The following is a 19,943-nucleotide window of genomic DNA, read 5'->3' on the forward strand; positions in this document are numbered from 1 at the left end:
TTGATCGATCACTCAAAATTTTCTATGTCATGATTGAACGACAATTCAGTAAGAAAGTTAAGGTGGTGAGAAGTGATAATGGAACAAAGTTTAAATCATTGAAATCATATTTTGACGAGAAAGGGATTTTATTTCAGACTTCCTATGTTGGAACACCACAACAAAATGGTCGTGTGGAGAGAAAGCATCGTCATATCTTGAATGTGGCCAGAGCACTCAGGTTTCAAGCACATCATACGATCAATTTTCTGGGGTGAGTGTGTTTTGACCGCAGGGTACTTGATTAACCAGACACCTTCGACCCTTCTTGGTGGTAAAACACCTTACGAGATGCTGTTTGGACAAAGTCCTTCTTATAAACATCTCAGAGTTTTTGGTTGCTTGTGTTTTTTGCATACTCGGGACCGTGACAAATTTGCTGCTAGGAGTAGGAAATGTGTCTTTGTTGGGTTTCCTTTTGGGAAAATGGGATGGAAATTATACAATCTTAAGTCTGGTGATTACTTCGGCTCGCAAGACGTGGTGTTTAGTGAGGCCGAGTTTCCCTTTACCAGTCCGGAACATCAACCCTTAGTAACCAGTCCTCCCGTAGCCAAAGAAAATGTTGGGTTGCCTTGGGCGACTCCTCCTAACATGGTATCTGAGTCACATCATATAGAAGTCAGGGGGAGTGACATGATCAATAAAGAATGACATCAAAACATGGGTAATGATAAGGAGGCATGTCCTCTTGATGAGATAAGGAGCTATACAACTTGTAAAAATAATGAAACTCCAACTGCTTCTCAGCCCATCACGAAGTTATTAGGCCGCGGACATCGAGAAAAGCGGACCCCTAGGTATTTACAAGACTTTGTCACACACTCTTCTCGGCATTTAAACCCCTCCGATGTTTCTCCCGCATCATCTCAGTCCTCAAGTACTCCTTATCCCATAACTCATTATGTGACGTATGATAATTTTTTTGTGAAGCACAGACATTTCTTGGCAGTTGTTACTACAGGCCAAAAACCTACTCACTTCTCTGAGGCAATGACTGATGCTCGATGGCACGAAGCTATGCGCCAAGAGATACAAGCTTTGGAAGACAATGGGACATGGACCTTGGAAGACCTCCCACTTGGAAAAAAGGCAATCGGTTGTAAATGGGTCTACAAAATCAAGTACAACTCTGATGGATCCATTGAAAGATTTAAAGCACGATTGGTAGTCCTAGGCAACACTCAAGTTGAAGGTCTTGATTACAAAGAGACCTTTGCCCCTATGGCTAAGATAGTCACAGTTCGAACCTTCTTAGCAATTGTTGCGGCCCAACATTGGGAATTGCATCAGATGGATGTCCATAATGCTTTTCTGCACGGTGACCTCCATGAGGAGGTCTATATGAAACCTCCTCCAGGTTTTTCGGCCTCCGGGACTAGAAAGGCATGCAAACTCCAGAAATCTTTGTATGGTCTGTAGTAAGCCCCCCGAAACTGGTTTTCTAAGTTAGGTGCCGCATTATTTACATATCGCAAGAATGAGCTTGTCTTGCACGTCCTGGTTTATGTTGATGACTTAATCGTTGGTGGGAATAACCTGAAGTTCATATACAAATTTAAACAGTATATGAACCGGTGTTTTCACATGAAGGACTTGGGTGTTCTTAAATATTTTTTGGGCATTAAAGTGACTCATAGATTATTAGGGATATTTCTTTGCCAAATAAAATATGCACTTGATATTATTACAAAAATTGGCTTATTGGGGTCCAAACCTACTCCCTTTCCTATTACTCAAAATAAAAAATTTGCCCTTGCTGACGGAGCACTCCTGGATGACCCTGAACGATATCAACGACTTGTAGGCTGGTTGATTTATTTAACCATGACACAGCTATAGCTCAGATATTGCATCAATGTCTTGGCCCAATTTATGCAGTGTCCTCGTGTTGATCATTGGGATGCGGCATTACGTGTGGTTCGTTATCTAAAAGGACATCCTGGTCAAGGAATATTTTTGCGCTCTGATTTTGATATGCAATTGTATGCCTATTGTAATTCCGATTGGGCAAGTTGTCCTCTAACTCGTCGGTCTCTTACTAGGTATTTTGTCATGTTAGGACATTCCCCCATCTCCTAGAAGACTAAGAAACAGTATACTCTCTGCCGAGGCTGAATACCGGTCAATGGCCACTACCAGTTGTGAGTTGAAGTTGCTAAAAGGCCTGCTATCGTCTTGGGTATATCTCATCCTCAGCCTATACGCTTGTTTTGTGACAATCAAGTTGCTCTGCACATTGCCGCGAACCCTCCAATCATATTGAAGTTGATTGTCATTTCATTCACAATGAGTTTATAGCCGACACTATTGCACCTGCCTATGTACGAACCCGTGAACAATTTGCCGATATTTTCACCAAGGCTCTCGGACAAAGACAGTTTGACTCTTTCCTTCCCAAGTTGGGCATTCGCAATCCTCATGCACCACCTTGAGGGGAAGTATTAGATGGAGATAAGACTCGCAAGAGTCCCAGATTTGTATGTTACCTAAGAAGTATTTTTGTTTTGTCATTTATTTTTCTTTTGAATTAGGAGTTTGTTTTTAGAAAGTTTTAGGGAGCAAAGAACTCCATCGTTTATATAAATATCATAAGGTATCAATGCGAAATGACACCTTTATCTTCGAAATTTTTTCAAAACTAAGTCCAGAAAAAGAAAACCACTGAAAGGAGATAGAGCTACCACAAAAATTTATATATCATCCAACAGATGCCATACTGTGGAAGAGCAATTATAAGACCGAGCTGGTAAGGTATCAATAACAAACTTGGAATCATTTTCAATTATCACATTTGTCAGGCCTAGATCATTTAGAAAAATACAGCATACACAAATTGTAGAGCATTCAGCAAAAAAAGGGGATGAACCTTTACAAGGACCCGATCTTCCCCTCAAAAAAGACCCCGAATCAGACCTGAGGATAATCAGGTTAAATATATTGAGAGATGAATAGTGACAGGTGGTCTTATTTAAGTGGGTTAGTAGAGAGAAGAGGAAGAGGTGAGTAGGAAATCCGGCTTCCAGACTGATTGAAATTTTAGAAACTAAAGCTAACAAAAGACAAGGGGGGATGAAATTCTTTTTGCGTCATTAGATAAATTGGAAATTTACATTTGCAATCTCATATAGCTCAAAGTGTAGGCAATGAAACAGAGACTAAGACATGTAAATTGAAACATTATAAGAGATGTACTTTTGGCTATGGTCAATAAAAGAGGGGCATTCTTCTCCTTCTTCAATGAACGTTCTGTGTATGCGTAACAGAAGAGAGGGGCATTCTTCTTCTCCCTAAACAGAAATGAATTATAAAGAGTGCGGAGTGGTGTAAATTAATTAGATCACGGCTCTATCCATCTCTGGCTATGCAATCATCAAGATCGACTTGGTATCTCAAAAACAACCAGCGTAGTCACTCTCCGTCATGTTCAAACTTAAAGGGTAATTCCAATATTGAACAAAAGTTTGTCTATCTTTAATATTTGCTTCATTCCAATATTGAACAAAAATTTCACTCGATAGTCAGTACAGTCGTACAGATAGAGGGGCTTTTCACGCTTCATTCAGTTATCGTAATACAGCATGAGCATATAGCGCTTTATGTCCTCTCTTCCTGTTTCATTCTCATAGGCCATAGGTAGGCTAACCTTTACCACATTAGAGAGCTAGAGTGAGTGAAATGGCAACATGTAAAGCTTTCCATTGGCCCCATTGATCTTGTTGGTCTGCCCCTTATTGATCGATTGTCCCATAGATTCTGTTTACACTGCATGCGGGACTGACCTTAGCAAGTTATCTAGACTAGAGAACCCATTGATTTGCAAAAACTGCTTCATTTAACTACCCTTAATGGTTTCTGACAATATATAGGATAAATATCTCATCTCCCCTTTTATTTAAACTGATCTCTGGATATGCATGTCCATCGTATTAACAAAACAAGTCAAGCTAGAGACCTCACCAACGCTCAATGTTGTCTTCCTCAACCCAGAATGCAGCAATTCTGAAGCCATAACCTATTTGAACAATGAACGACTTGGGAAACGAAAGAAAACAAAAACTAGATGGAATATATTAAGTTCCGGTCATTTTTCGGAGGGAAGGCTGCAAATATTGTTTCTTTTTTAATTTTCTTCTATCACCAATCGCTTCATAAAGAATTGAGACATCCTCTGAAAGGAATATTAAAAGGTCTCACCTCTCGTTGTTCATCTTACATGGTTATCTTTTCTTATCAATCTTTTTATTGTAAATTGATCAAATCAAACACTAAAAACAGAACAAGGAGAGGGCCGAGTTCTACTACTAGAGAAACATCAATATCTAAACTGTGGGAAAAAAAAATCCTATAAAACACTAACTTGGGCTCTATTTGAGAGGTCTTGGTGCTCTGCAATCGGCATGGAATAGGAGTCTGGAATGGACCATTTTGGCTCCATTTGTTATACTAGTAAACGTGTACATACATTTGCATGTGGCAGGGCCTTCGGTGAAGGTAGATTTGTTTTGTTTCATACTTTCATGCATTTGCTGTGTTTATTTAAGCCTTATCTATCTATTGATGATAAAGTGTGGGAGTTGTACTTGTTATTTCTCTTTTTGATCTCTACCACATTTTTGTTGTAAAGACTCTTTAGTATACCTTTTCTTATATGGTTACAAGTGAGCAGTTTCTGAATAGTCATATTAGCTCTATTTTCTTTTTATTTCAGCTTTTAAATTTTCATAAATAAACAAACTAAAAATAGGGATTTGATGCTCAAAAGGGGGTTCCGGCAAAAATAGCAGGTTGCCACCTTGGAACATGTAGACCATTAAGTTATTCAAAATCAAAATAAAGATTATCCCAACTATACAACCGATAACGAAGTTATGGAATCCAAAAATTTGTATATACATGTGTGTAATCCACGACTTAGTGGTTACCTGTTTGACCCAACCAATTCGAATAATTCAAACATCTAGGTCAATGACAGGTTGAAAATAGTGATATTTATGTCAACAATTAATGAGAATAATTTTATTAATACACTTAAAGAGTAAATAATTGTCCCAAATTTCAACTCTCTTTCTAATAATAGTCCTATTTCCTAGGGAAAAGATGACAATCTTCCCATCTACCATGGAATAAATCTACACTATACTACTATAACAAAATGGGAATAGCTCTCCAAGGCTTCTAGATTTTTTTGTTTACTAAAACACCCACTCTTTGAATTAGGCCCCTCTCTATTCTAAGGATAAAAATTGTAATTTGAAGATTACCATTCAGTTTACTCCATTCCTTCTCTTTAAATCCCATATTTAAGGTATTAACTCCAATTCTCTCCCATTGAATCCTACATCTAAGGCATTTTTATTTATTAAACTCTAGTGATTACATCCATGAGCAATAACCGTAACAGCATAAAAACCTATATTTTTAAAACTAATCTGAAAACAAAACCAATTTTTTTAGGTTGTTGATAAGCAGCTCAACCTTGGGCCAAATAGGTTAGCCCATGATGCTATATATAATTAAATACTAAAATTTTAAATAGATAAAATACAAAAATAAAGAAATTTTGTAAAAAAATTTGGACATATCACTAACATTATAAGAAGCATTTTTTATTACTGATGAAAATGTAATACAAAATTTAAAAATAATATGAAAATAAAACCATTTTCATATCTAAGTGACAAGTCACTTGTTCAACTAACTAAGTTAAATGGGTCAACCCATGTTCTTTTAGTTAAATAAAAAATAAAAATGTACACAAATGTGAAAAAATAAAAAACAAAAAAAGGCATAATTCCAAAGATAGAAACTGAATTGAAATTGAAATACAAAGTGTGATAAATAAGAATTATTTTTATTAATTATGTAAATGAAATACAAAATATAAAACTGAATTGAAAATAAAACCCATGATGTCAGTACTATATAATAAATATTTAAACAAAGATTGAAACGCAAAAAAAATGAAAAAATACAAAAAAAAATTATAGAAAATATTTGAACACAAAAAACAATATCATCATCATCATTTGAAATTATCAATTACAATGTAGTTGCCGGTCTTATTTATTGCTCTTTTCTTCTGAAGGCGTGATTTGTTGCTCATTTAAAAGATAGCCACTTAATATAATTTAATGCGTTAAGAAGTATATGGGTGGGCTCTGAGCAACAAACAAAAATATTGAATGTAAATATTGGCTACAATTGCTCAATTGTGGCTATAGTTTAGTGGTGAGAATTCCACGTTGTGGCCGTGGACACCTGGGCTCGAATTCCAGCGATCACATTTCGTTTTATGCTTTTTTGATCCTCAATCCCCACCTTATGTATAGCACATGTTTTATGGTCCATGAGTCTTCAATATTTATTTTCATTTTTCGGTTTAATGGAATTTGGGAGTACTTAAAAATAAGTGCTTAGAGGAGCATTTTGGTCGTACTAATGTGGTTTTGCGTAAAATAACTATAAAATTTGAGATAATTTAGAGTTGCACCAGTCATAGGTGAGATACAAAGATATGAGATGACCACCACAGGTGAGATGATCATCGCAACTCAATCTGCAAATCACGAATCATGAATAACAAATCACAAATCACATCTGACCTGCGTTGTGAATGGAACAAAATTAGCGGAAATGTTACCAGACTTTTGAGAGGCTGAATTATGATCGTTTGACATTTTAAGTTAAATCCAACAGTCATGATTTGATTAGGTATAATGAAGGGACATTATTTAAATCTTAATAATCATTTACTTTTAACTAATTATAAATAATTATATAATTTAACTATATGACTGTACAAAATGCCTCTTCAAACAAAATTATTATTTTTCATGGTAAGTCTCCAAAATCTATTAAAGGTTGTAGGTCAGACCATTTTATCCATAAATTCACAACACAAAATACTTTTATCTCTCTCAATCTAAGTTACTAGCATCCTGCAAAAGGTTAATTTGAAGATCCTTCAACTTTTATACTTACAATTTATCACTCGAGACTATTATATCTTGTAAACGAAATTGCTTGCAATCCAATAACAAGTTTAGTCACCTGAATGGAGGTGATGCACTATCTCATCTTATATCTTGCTCAATGAATTTTGTTGGACGCTATGCAAAAAAGGCTGCCCATATTGTTGCTAAGAAATGTGTATTTATGTCGAAGACCTTTTACATGATCGCTTGTTTTTGCTTCATTCAGCTGCACTATTGTATTTGATATTTCATTGAGCTAAATTAAATGAAAATGCTTTTGAGCTTTATTAAAAAAATGATTGAAGTAACACGATACCTATAAACCCCCTTAGTTATTAATTTAGGGTTCATTTGGTTCACAATCATCAGAATCAGAATGATTCATTCTCCTCATCTATTTAGTTTGGACTAGAATCGGAATTAGAATCATGAAAATGCTTTTGAGCTTTATTAAAAAAATGAATGAAGTAACACGATACTTATAACCCTCCTTAGTTATTAATTTAGGGTCCATTTGGTTCACAATCATCAGAATCAGAATGATTCATTCTCCTCATCTGTTTAGTTTGAACTAGAATCGGAATTAGAATCATGAAAATGCTTTTGAGCTTTATTAAAAAAACGATTGAAATAACACGATACTTATAAATCTCCTTAGTTATTAATTTAGAGTCCATTTGATTCACAATCATCAGAATCAGAATGATTCATTCTCCTCATCTGTTTAGTTTGGACTAGAATCGGAATTAGAATCACAATTAGCTATAACGACCCTCATTCCCCAGTGGAAGGGAGGGAATGACCATTCCCTCAAAGGATCATTAAGGGTTATCATTGCAACTTACTAAGGAAGGGCAAGAGGAGCCTAACTCTCTTGAATCCATAAAGGATCGTTGCTTTTATTATTAGAAATTTTATTATTTCTATTCTTCTACAGAAACCACAAAATTATACTGATTTTCTCTCTATCAAAGTGGATTATTTGACCCATCCTTAGCCACCAGTTGTTTATGGGTTCCTCTTTTTCCAAAATGTCTGCCAAATCCAGATCTTGAAAATGTGGTCAGAAGAAAATATAGAAAGGTTTTAATTTTGGGGGAGTGGGGAATATTCAGTTCCCAGATTTTATTAGGGTAGCCACATGACCCGACCCTACCTGACCTCTGTCCATCATCCAGGCCTCTTTGTAGGCAGTTTAAGGTAAAGTTTCCTTTTGGGTCTAATCTCTCGATAATATTGTCTTCTTTTGAGCCGGATGGGATGAAAATAGTCTTAATTTTACTCCAAACATGAGAAGGGACTAAATTGCAGACTTAGAGTTATTTTCAAACCCACTATCATGGTCAATAAAATCTCCCGCTCTAAGCTCTTCATTTACTTGACTGTTAGCATTAACCATTTCTTCTAATGTACGGTCATCCGGCCATAGGAAATTTATTGAGCCTCCATTTCCTACCGTCCATCCCAAATCTCTCTTAAGGAGATCTCTGGCTTGAAGGATCTCCCTCCAGACCCACAAAATTCCTTTCTTTTCTCTTTACCTAAGTATTTACTTTTAACCACTTTGACCCACAGATTGTTGCTATTTGTAATGATATTTTATGCGAGTTTAGCAAGATTTGCCTCATTAAACCATCAAAATTTTTTTATACCAAGCCACCCCAAATTTTTGGCATGCAAACATTGATCCAATTCGTTAGATGAACAGGCTGTCTTCCATTATTATTTGACCATAAAAGATTTCTGACATCTATTTATTTCATTAGTATTCACTGAAGGGATTTTAAATAAAATCCATTACAAATTGGGGCATAGAACTTATGGTGGAGTTAAGTAAAGTAATTCTTCCGCTTAGAGAGAGAGAGAGAGTGTCCCTTTTCCATCCAGCAAGTTTATTGCTGATATTTTTCGTTTAATTGATTAAAAGGCCTCTTCGTAACCCTTCCCGAGATCATGGCCACACCAAGGTAAGAGTCCGGATACATATCTAGGGGAATTCTCATGCATCTGAATAAGATGCTTTGTAACCTTCCAAGGATATTCTTTCAAGATTTAAGGGCTGATTTTTCAAAATTTGGGCATTGCCCCGAAGCCAAAGCAAATTGGTTGAGAATGTCTTTCATTTGATAATAGGCTGAAACAGTGGCTTTTGCAAAAATAAAACAACCATTAGCAAAATGCAGGATTGGTATGCAAGGACCACCTTTTAAGGCTCTACATCCAATTTAACTTTTGGGTTTAACAGCTTCATTCTCAAACTTATTTGTCAATGCTTCCGCTCATAACACAAATAAATGGGGAGAGAGTGGATTAAACTTATTTGTCAATGCTTCCGCTCATAACACAAATAAACTTATTTGTCAAACTTCTAGTTGGATTAAAACTTCCTGTTGGTGTCCCATTTATAAGGATCTTGTAAGAGATTGACCTAATACAGTCCATGGTCCATTCACTCATTTCTTATTCACCCATTTCTTATGGAAACCAAATTTCAGAAGATATACAGCAGCGAAGGCTTTGGAGCTGAAATTTCTCACCACTGATGATTGAATATAAAGGTGTTATGCGTAACAAGCCCGGCCTGAAATTTTGCGGACTTGGTATTGGCCCGAGCCAGGTCGAGCCTTTCACGCAAAATCCTAGGCCTAGGTCGAGTTTTCAAGCTAGGCCAAGAATGATCACTCCCTAGTTACTATAATTTTGGCGATTTACAACCCACCATTAATCTTGACTAGGAGCAGGAGGTCTTTCACTGTAAAGTTTCTTTCATGCTAGATAGTCACTGGTCTCCACACTAAGCAAACCACTTGAGCTCTGCCTTTCTTTCTATTGTGCTTTATTTTATTTTGATATTACATACTACATATTACAAGGGGATGAGGGGTGTGAGGCCCTAGGGCTGTAAATCGAATCAAATAACTAGGTTCAAATTTGAATTGTTTATATTTGAATATAAAAAGAATCTTATCCATCGGATTTATATTGGATTCAAATCAAATTCAGATTATAATTGGGATATTGAATAGTATAAATAAATTAAAATAAAAATGATTCAAATAGTATATATTATTAATAAAATAAAATAAAAGTAACTTTATTATTACATTTCATGAACGAAATGACTTGAAAATTGTTTGTCTGAAACTTGAACTTGCGCCAAGTTAATAAGAACACGACATTTAAACAAACTTATAGATACAATATAAAGTTCCAATATGTCTGAGTATATATATTTAGAGCAAATTAAATATGATTATATTTAAACCGATTATAAATGGATTGAGTTCAGACCAACCTTAGTGGGACTGAATTCTAATTCAGATAATGCAAACCATTTACGGCCCTATAAGGCCCATAATCCATTGGCCACGGAGAGCCAGTGGCTGTGGTCATGCGGAATTGCGGATTTCATCCCGCGCCTTACATTTAAAGGGGCGCCGAGTGACCATGTCAATTAATGGTCATTTTTTATCACTTCATGCCCATCTTGGTGGGTCTTCGGCATCACTATGTTTCTAGTTAGAATGTTCGTATTTGATTTTGTGTATGGGATTTTGGGAGATTGAGGTGTCTTGGTACATGACACTATGCATATTAATTTATTATTGTTTTGAACGCATAAATTCCATTGATCTCCATTAGGCGCCACATAGGACACCCTCAGGGGGAATTGCCTTCTCTTGGGGGAAATAATTTTTTAAAAAACTTTTCAGACAATTCTATTCAAATAATTTTAGGTAAATGGTAATACAAATCAACGCCTGTAATTGATTTATTTGTTCAACCAAATAGGATTTATGAAAAGTAAAATCAGAACATAAAATATGGTACCTAGATAGACATCAAATGTAAACATAACAGAAACACAATATAGCCATTTTAAATGACCCAGATTTTCTATTCACTTTCGCTACTACACATTATCTAGGGTACACTGTTACTGTACATCTCACAATACAATATGGTAATGTGTGGTTGCAATTTAAAGTAGATCAAGTGGGGCAGGAAATCCAATTTGATTTTAAACACCAGTTAATTGCTCATGAATTCATTTCAAATCTTCTGCTCACCATGTTATATATAATGAATTGTGTAATTAAGTTGTAATGTTTTAAAAAATGACTTGGAAACAGAATTGTTTTGGCCACCGGTTTTTGGGTCAATGGTCTAACCGTCCAGTTCAAACAGATGACCCGTTTTGACAACAAAATTAAAAAAATAAAAAAACGGTCAAAAACTATTGAATGGATCGACAGGTCGATAGTTCGACCACCCGAATCAACGGTTTATTAACTTTTCCACTATTTTTTACCAGATTCTGGGTTTTGGTTTAAACGAAACCGATTGACTGAATGATTTTTGGGCCAAACAATCCGATCATTCAGATCAACAGCGGTTTGAAAACGTTGCCAAGTTGAATGAACACACCAGTATTCCATACGCACCTAAACCACACTCAAATATATAGAGATTATTAAATAATGATGCATTCACTCATGATTGATACATAACCCTTTACACACAGCATGGCATGCAGCAAATCCGGATAAAATCTCTCATAGTGCCGTGTTAAAAATAAGTTTTTGCAGATAGAGGTATAGACAGTGCTACACACTTGCATTAATTGCATGGGAATAGGATTTTTTTTTTGGATAGAAACTAGAGGGGCTGCACAAGACAGGGGATAGTGGTCCCCATAAATCAGACTTATAAATACAAGCTAGATTCTAAGGAAGATCATTAAAATTGAGATTTACTGTATTCTATAGGGATGAAAATACTTGATTGGCGAGTCAGTCTGCTGCTTGATTAGCTTCCCAATAGACATGATTGTAAACCAACTTGATTCTTCAAATCCTAACACTTCAATAATAATCCAAAGGTTCCATGGGGTCCATGAATCGTTTCAGACAAGAAATCACGATAAAGGAATTGCCTTCAATGATAATGAGTGATTTGGGAAATTCATTGTCAAATTATGAACCTCCCATGCGGCCCAAACTTCCCCTAAGTTGATTGATTATAAACATTCTACACTAGTCATAAATATATATAATTTACAACCATTCATGCTCTCAGTATGGGCCCATGTATTTTGTAACTGGCCTATACAGGGTATTATATATTAATATTGGTTATACAACCTGTGAGACAGCTAAGGCGTTCTGCGTTCAGGTAATCCGATTTTCATTGCATAGTTGGACAAATTAATGAAAATGGTGGGGATCTCAAATTCTCAACCACTCCCACTAAACCACAATTTCAAGTCATCCAAGGCAAAGCAATAATAATGTTTTAGGCAGCAGCAGACTTTACCGACCAAGTCCGCTTCCTCCCCTTATGGCCTTATCTTGTCTCATTCCAATGCCGAATCAACATGCCAACAACCGCTCCTCGTCGTCGGCCGACGATTAACTCTTCAGTTCACTAATTTGGGTTAAAAGACGACAAAACCAAAACCAAAACCAAAACGAAGAAGGTGTATCTATCATAGTTTCAAGTGACCCGACCATTTGAATATCTTTAAGCTCGAAAATCTCCACTTGGAATTGAAAAGTAAAACCTAGGCCCACAAGTTGGGCCGGCAACTTAATAGCGGCTTTTTTGTTGAGGAACCAAACCTACCAAACCCCACTCCGTTTTCATGGCAATTAAGGGGCAAATTGTAATGAAAGCAAAATCATAAATAAAATCAATTATCCAAACAAACAATGATGAAGAAGACTTCAGCTATACCAAACTAAACTTTACATAAGAAGTGATAGAGCGCGATCCGGCTGGTCTTAGCTGTCCGCTACCTTGCTTCTGAACGGGGTAGCACGGAACCTGAAACGGAGGAGATGGGAAAGCTCCGGGGGGAACCCGGTGTAGAGGCTCCGAAGCTCAAGTTAGAATCCTTCAAAAGCAAGGTAATACCAGATAGCGCAAAGTTTGCATACCTCCGTTGTCGGGGGGCAGGGGGCTCTTATAGTCATTTCGTGTACTCGTCCCGAGGCCCTTGTCAGATCGGGTATGATTACCCTTGTGCTTGTCAACTCGGCCGTCGTCCTTTCTGCTGAGACAGAACCGTCACTGCCTAACCGTCTAACTGGAGATGGCGGCGTCAGTGGCGGTGACAGGTGGCCGTTTAGAGTGCTGCTGCCAAACGTCAGATCCCAAGTCAGTCAGGCGTGGCGCCCTCGGGCACGGACTTCCCTAGTGTCTGGCATGGTACGACTTGTTTGGCTTTGGTGCCCAGAAGATGATGCGAAGTGCTGAGCGAGGCGGTCTTGAGCTCGGAGGTATCCCGAACTGTTACAAGGTGAGTCAGTTCGGCGAAGTGTATCCCAAGCTGTTACAAGGTGGGTCAGTTCGAAGTGTATCCCGAGCTGTTACAAGGGTCAGTTCGGCGAAGTGTATCCCGAGCTGTTACAAGGTGGGTCAGTTCGGCGAAGTGTATCCCGAGCTGTTACAAGGTGGTAGTTCGGCGAAGTGTATTCCGAGCTATTACAAGGTGGGTCAATTCGGTGAAGTCTATCCCGAGCTGTTACAAGGTGGCAGTTCGGCGAAGTCCATCCCGAGCTGTTACAAGGTAGGTCAGTTCGGCGAAGTCCATCCCGAGCTGTTACAAGGTGGGTCAGTTCGGCGAAGTGTGTCCCCTTGTTCCCGCCTAGGCTTGGCCCCTTTGGCCGAGCTGTCGTTTCTGCCACGTGTCACATAATAAAGAGGTCGGGCCAAATCTTCCTTCATCAAGAAGGATAACGAAGGAGATCAACACTATAACCAACCATCTTTATAGTTATTGATGAATCAATTTCTGGGCAAAGTAGCTCATCATTCGGTCTACTTCCAAGTGGCCGATGACTCAGAGGCCGAAGAGAAGAATTTTGCTGGGTGAGGACTTGGATGCTAGACCTGTTTATGGGCCGGGTCGAGCTGGGCTCGGGCCGGGCTTTCACTTGTCACTAATGAAAATATACTAGGCCCGAGCCTGAGCCCGAACTCGGCCCGACCAACGGGCCTATAACTTGGGCCCGAGCCCGGCCCTGGTAAAAAGCCCGAAACCCAAGCCCGAGCCCGAAGCCTGACCTAATTGAAAAAAAAAAAACAATTTTCCCTGTTCAAATTAGAATTAAAAATTCAGATAGTATTTTTTTCTTCTATTTAAATGAACAATGGGCCTACAATATGGTATTTTTCCCTTTCTTTTATATTTTAAAACACAATTTTACATTCTTAAATCAAAAAATTTATTCAAATGGACATAATCACATAACTAATTTTAAGTTTAATATTAGGTCGAGTCGGGTCGGGCTATTTTGACAAAACCCGATCTCAGCTCGAATTTATTGCGGGATGGGCTTTTTGGCTCGAATTTAAGCCCGCGGGCCTATAAGCATGTTCAAGCTCGTCCGAGGGTTGGGACCCGGCCCATGAACAAGTCTACTGGATGCCGAGCTGGGAGTGGACTAGGTGCTGAGCTGACCCGAGCGCCGAGCTGCATATTAGTTGCCGAGTTTACTAGAGGGCCAAGCTTACTAGAGGATCGAGCTTACCAGAGGGTTGAGCTGCATATTGGGGGTTGAGCTGACTGGTGGCGAGTTAGATTGATTGTTGAGCTTCGTAGTTCTTTAGAGACCTGCAAGGAATCAACGTCAGAGGACCCGGGGTGGCACAACCAGTGAGGTCACTCCGATGCTTAAGTCAATACTCCCATAGTAGACTACGAGCTAAAAATCATAAAGTATGAGAGCTAGAATATGCTTACTTGCCCCTTTATGTCATTGGGGTTGGTGCCTTTATATAGGCATTGTTTAGCGTGGGCTTCACACACCGCATCCAAGATTTCCGAGAGGTCATCTAAGTGGTCCGAGATTCCCAGAGGCAACCGCCATGCACGTTGACCATCCTCCGGAATGTTCAGTACATGGGCCAACTTCCAAGAATCGTGGGAGTGTTAGGATATGCATGCCGAATTTGTCGGCAAGCTTGTCTTATAGGTCGCCACCTGGACCTCAATCAGGCCAACACGCCCTCGAGGGAGGTCGCTCCTTGCGTCGAGGTCACTTCGGCTAGTGACGAGGTGCTGCAGGTTGGCCCTGGACGAGGTGCTTCTAGCTGACTTGAATTGTGGTCGAGGTTGCCAGGTCAGCGCCTGTAACAGGTCGCCAGGTCCCCAGTCCGACGCTTGTGCTAGGTCATCTGGTCGGCACCTGTGCCAGGTCGCCAGGTCGGCGCCTGTGCCAAGTCACCATCATCTTGGCTAAGGTAAGTTGTTGCCTAAGTGGTTTTGAGTGTCACCCAGTTATTTTGAGATGCCATGTGTCACAATGTCACTGGAGGGTCAAATCCCCCCTCATCAATTGCCCCCCACTCCCGAGCTGAAAGTAACTAGGCGAAGGGAGTAGATTGCTCATTTGGGCCTAGAATGACTAATTCGATGAGCTCATAAGCGTCAATCTAATTTGCTTCTCAAATTGGAAGAGTCCAAGTGTTTGCAGCCTTATGTAGGACCTCTCCATCTTTATTTTCGGGGCACGAGAGTGAATTCATCTACTCAAGGAGAGGTGGAGCAAATACCCCGATGACATCTACCTTATTAGGGATGTGACCATTAAGAGGTTATGTGATCCAGCTAAGTACCTCAAGAATGAAGCTCATCATGCCATCCTTAAGAGGGGGTTTTGTGTGACTGATTTATTAGGTTGCTCCACCTAGGTAGACTTCGACGCAGTGTTCCTTCAAGCTGGCCCTAGCTAGTGAGTTTGATGAGGAGCCTACAACCGAGGTGGAGGTCGGCTGTGAAGAAATCAAGTTTGCATCCATCATGGTGCTGAGAGCGAACTAGTCTTTCCTTTGTTTTCTCGTGTTGAATACGAATTGCTTTATATTTCGCCCATGCAAAAGAAACGACTAGGTCTCACGTGGTGCCGAAGTCTTTTATCAGTTCGGCACCTTAGCCCTTAGGCTTTGGGAGTGACTTGCAGTCCACACTCCTTACCCTTGATTTTGCCCATGCCGAAGACGCAACTGGTTCTTATGTGGTGCTGAGGTCTTTTACTAGCTCGGCACCAGCCCTTAGGCTCTGGGAGTAACTCGCAGTCCACTATCCTTACCCTTGATTTTGCCCATGCTGAAGAGGCGACTGGATCTTATGTGGTGCCGAGGTCTTTTATCAGCTCGACACCTTAGAGCTATGGCTACACTGCATCAACTTCGTTAGTGAGGCTGGCCACCCACTCCTACAAGGAGCTACTGGGAACTTGACCTACGGGGTCAGCATTACTAACTTTAGGTCACCAGCTCACACGGGAGCCTTGGAAGGCTTGACCGGCAAGGGCATCCATGCAGTCCGTTGGCCGCCAACTCCCGCGGAAGCCACGAAGAGCTCATTTTGTAGAGGGTACCTCGCGAAGAGGACTGATGAGGCTTTATCCGAGTTGAAATAAAGTCGGCATAGCTACTTAGTCTGTTGGCCATCAACTTCCTGGTTAATATTTGAGTTCATAAAAAATGGAAACTATAAAGTGAGAGCTTTATTTTCTAAAAGGTGAGAACTTAGCTTTTTGTAGTGTTTCCCACAAACGGTGCCAATTGATGAATCAACTTTTGGGCTAAGTATCTCGTCATTTGGTCCGCTTCCAAGTGGTTGAAGTGGAGAATTTTGCTGGGTGAGGACTTGGATGCCGAGCTGGGAGTGGACTAGGTGTCGAGCTGACCAGAGGGTCGAGCTGCATATTAGGTGTCGAGCTGACTAGAGGGTCGAGCTGACCAGAGGACTGAGTTGAATAGAGGGCCGAACTGCATATTAGGGGCCGAGCTTACTGGTGGCGAGCTGGATTGATTGTTGAGCTTCGTAGTTCTTTAGAGACCTACAAGGAATCAACGTCAGAGGACCCGGGGTGGCTAACCCGGTGAGGTCGCTCCGATGCTTAATTCAATACTTCCATAGTAGAGTGCGAGTTAAAAATCATAAACTATGAAAACTAGAATATGCTTACTTGCCCCCTTATGTCATTGGGGTTGGTGCCTTTATATAGGCATTGTTTAGTGTGGGCTTCACGCACCGCATCCGAGATTTCTGAGAGGTCGTTTAAGTGGTCCGAGATTCCCAGAGTCAACCGCCATGCACGTTGACCATCCTCCTAAATGTTCAGTACGTGGGTCAACTTCCAAGGATTGTAGGAGTGTTGGGATATGCATGCCGAATTTATCGACGAGCACGTCTCACAGGTTGCCACCTGGACCTCAGTCAGGCTAGTACGCCCTCGAGGGAGGTCGCTCCTTGCATCGAGGTCACTTTGGCCAGTGACGAGGTGCTGCAGGTTGGCCCTGGATGAGGTGCTTTTAGCTAACCTGAATTGTGATCGAGGTCACCAGGTCAGTGCCTGTGTCAGGTCGCCATCGTCTTGGCTAAGGTAAGTTGTTGCCTAAGTGGTTATGGGTATCACCCAGTTGTTTCGAAATGCCACGTGTTACAATATCACTGGAGGGCCAAATCCGCCTCATTGGTTATTTCTTTTTCCTTTCTTTTCTACCACTTTTTGACCAAAGTAAGAATTTTGGTGCTTGGTAATTAATGATTTCAGACCTTCGAAATAGAAAGATGACGAGCTTGGCTTTCACATCCCTCATTCCCTCCACCTTGTCTAACCTCTCAAGTAGCATCGTCGTCCCCTTAATTAGTTTCTCATCTGGGTGTTGTTTGTAATTAATTGTATGAGAAACATTAATGCATGCTTACATAAGTATTTGAAAAGTTAAAATAATATTAATGGCATCTGAAATTTGAAAAGAGACATAAATATTTTTCAACTTTTTAGAGGCACTGAATAAAGAAAGTTTGTTTGTATTGGATCAAACTTTCAGCTTCTGAAATTTTTTAATTTTATTATTTTACCCCTAAAACATACTATTTGGTAATTTTGAAGAGAGGGAGAGGGAAATATTGTTACTGAGAATTGTAGCGGTAGTGGCTGGAAGACAAGGGGAGAGAGGGAGAGGGTGAGGAAAATCGATGATGGCCATTTTTGTCTTTTAACGCGATTTAAAAAACATCTGAACACATTAAGTCATTGGCTGCCTCTTACAAGTTCAGATCTAAAAATGCATTTCAGATCGAAATTTTAAGATTCAACCCAAATTTAAATAGCATCTAAAAAACAACATTTTCATACTTCAAAGATCTGAAAAATATAATCAAACGTCACTTAAACCTTTAATACAAATTTTTATTATCTGATTTAATTCTCAACAAGGACGGACTCACTTTCAAGTTTCAACATGCACTTTTACAACTAATAAGATTATTATTATCAGTTAATTTGCAATCACTGGCTAACTGTAACTGTCTTCGTCGTTAACGTCGATCTCTAAAAGGTAAAGTTCACACTTGAAAAAGATATGCTTCCCGAGTTGGATGAAACGTATTTGAAAGTACGACCGCAACTCCAAAGTTACGTTGGGAAATAGGAGCCGGGTGCTGGTTTTGCTAATTATAAATTAAGGGGTTATTAATTAGAAAGCAAAAGGAAAAGAAAAAATCAAGGCTAAAGAGGAATGATCTGGAGACTAGTTGTTGGTAATCCAATGAAAGATTCCCTTTAATTAAGAACTCCTTTAGAGTTTAAAAAAGGTCTTGTTAGGTAGTTTAAGTAAATTAGAAACGCTTTTAATTTGCCTATTCAAAGAATGACTACCTCTTCGTTAATTTATGAGCTATCGTGAGAGGTGATTGTGACTTGAGAAGAAATAACACCAATAATTATTTTTCAGTCAATTTTTATCTTCAAACCAAAATAAAAATAACAAAAAAGAAAAAAAAAAACGTTTATGTAGCACGTATCATAATGCAGCTGTTTGATTCCCATAAAGTTGGGATCTGCTCCACACACAGGGCGCCTCACAACGACCTGACTGGCATATCCCACTGTGCATGGGAACATTTTCCCTAAATAATAACATATAAGTAGGGGAGATGTTTCCAATGTATGGTGGGATGTGATTGTGAGTTCGGTATGAGGCACAATGTGTGAGGAGCAGATCTAACCTCATTCTCATATCCATGATTGACCATTGCTACTAAAGCTGTATCTCAAAGATTTGTGGTGAGAAAAATACCAAAAAAATTCATGTTCTGAAGCTAGTTAAAACGTTTTTAATTAAACATCATGATTGACCATTGCTACTAAAGCTGTATCTCAAAGATTTGTGGTGAGGAAAATACCAAAAAAATCATGTTCTGAAGCTAGCTAAAACTTTTTTAATTAAACATCATGTAGAGGGCTAATTAGGGGGATGTTTGGAATCATGGCCGTTTTTCAAAAAAATGGTGCCATGTCAGATTCACATAGGCATTTCAACAAACGTCTATGTATCTCATTGTTTGGTTCAGTTGATTATTCAAAAATCGGGCATGCCTCAAAAATCAGGACCCCACTGGTGCATGAAATGCCAAACCGTTTCCTCCAACGGTTGATTGATGCATATCCTATGTGGTGCTTACCTGTCAGCACATACACGAAAAACGGTGATAAAAATCACCTTATCAAACAGTATAGTATTGCTTACTGCCCACGTGCTAGAAGCATTTTTTTGTAAAAAACGGGTCTTAGAAGTATGGATATCTTTTCTTGAAAATCAGTCCCAAAAAGTGTACATGCTTCCAAACACCATGTAGGAAATCAAAAACAATTAATGTATATAAATGGTTAAAGAAATCCATTGCCCTAAATTATAAATAAAAAATAATCTACATAATAATTTTTGTTATAGCCCTTTAATAGATCATCATGGCAAAAGAAGTGGTCATTCTCTTTCCATTTGTAGCCAAGAGCACAGTATCCAGGAGAAACTGGATTCAATCGGTGTAAAGCCCGTTAGAACCGTCATCATAGCCTTTGCAGTGAGAATATTTCTTTATAAAATAAAACACAAAAGTACAGAGAT

This window comes from Nelumbo lutea, chromosome 8, assembly GCF_056320005.1.
Source record: "Nelumbo lutea isolate HS-2025 chromosome 8, American lotus-T2T, whole genome shotgun sequence".
NCBI lineage: Eukaryota > Viridiplantae > Streptophyta > Magnoliopsida > Proteales > Nelumbonaceae > Nelumbo > Nelumbo lutea.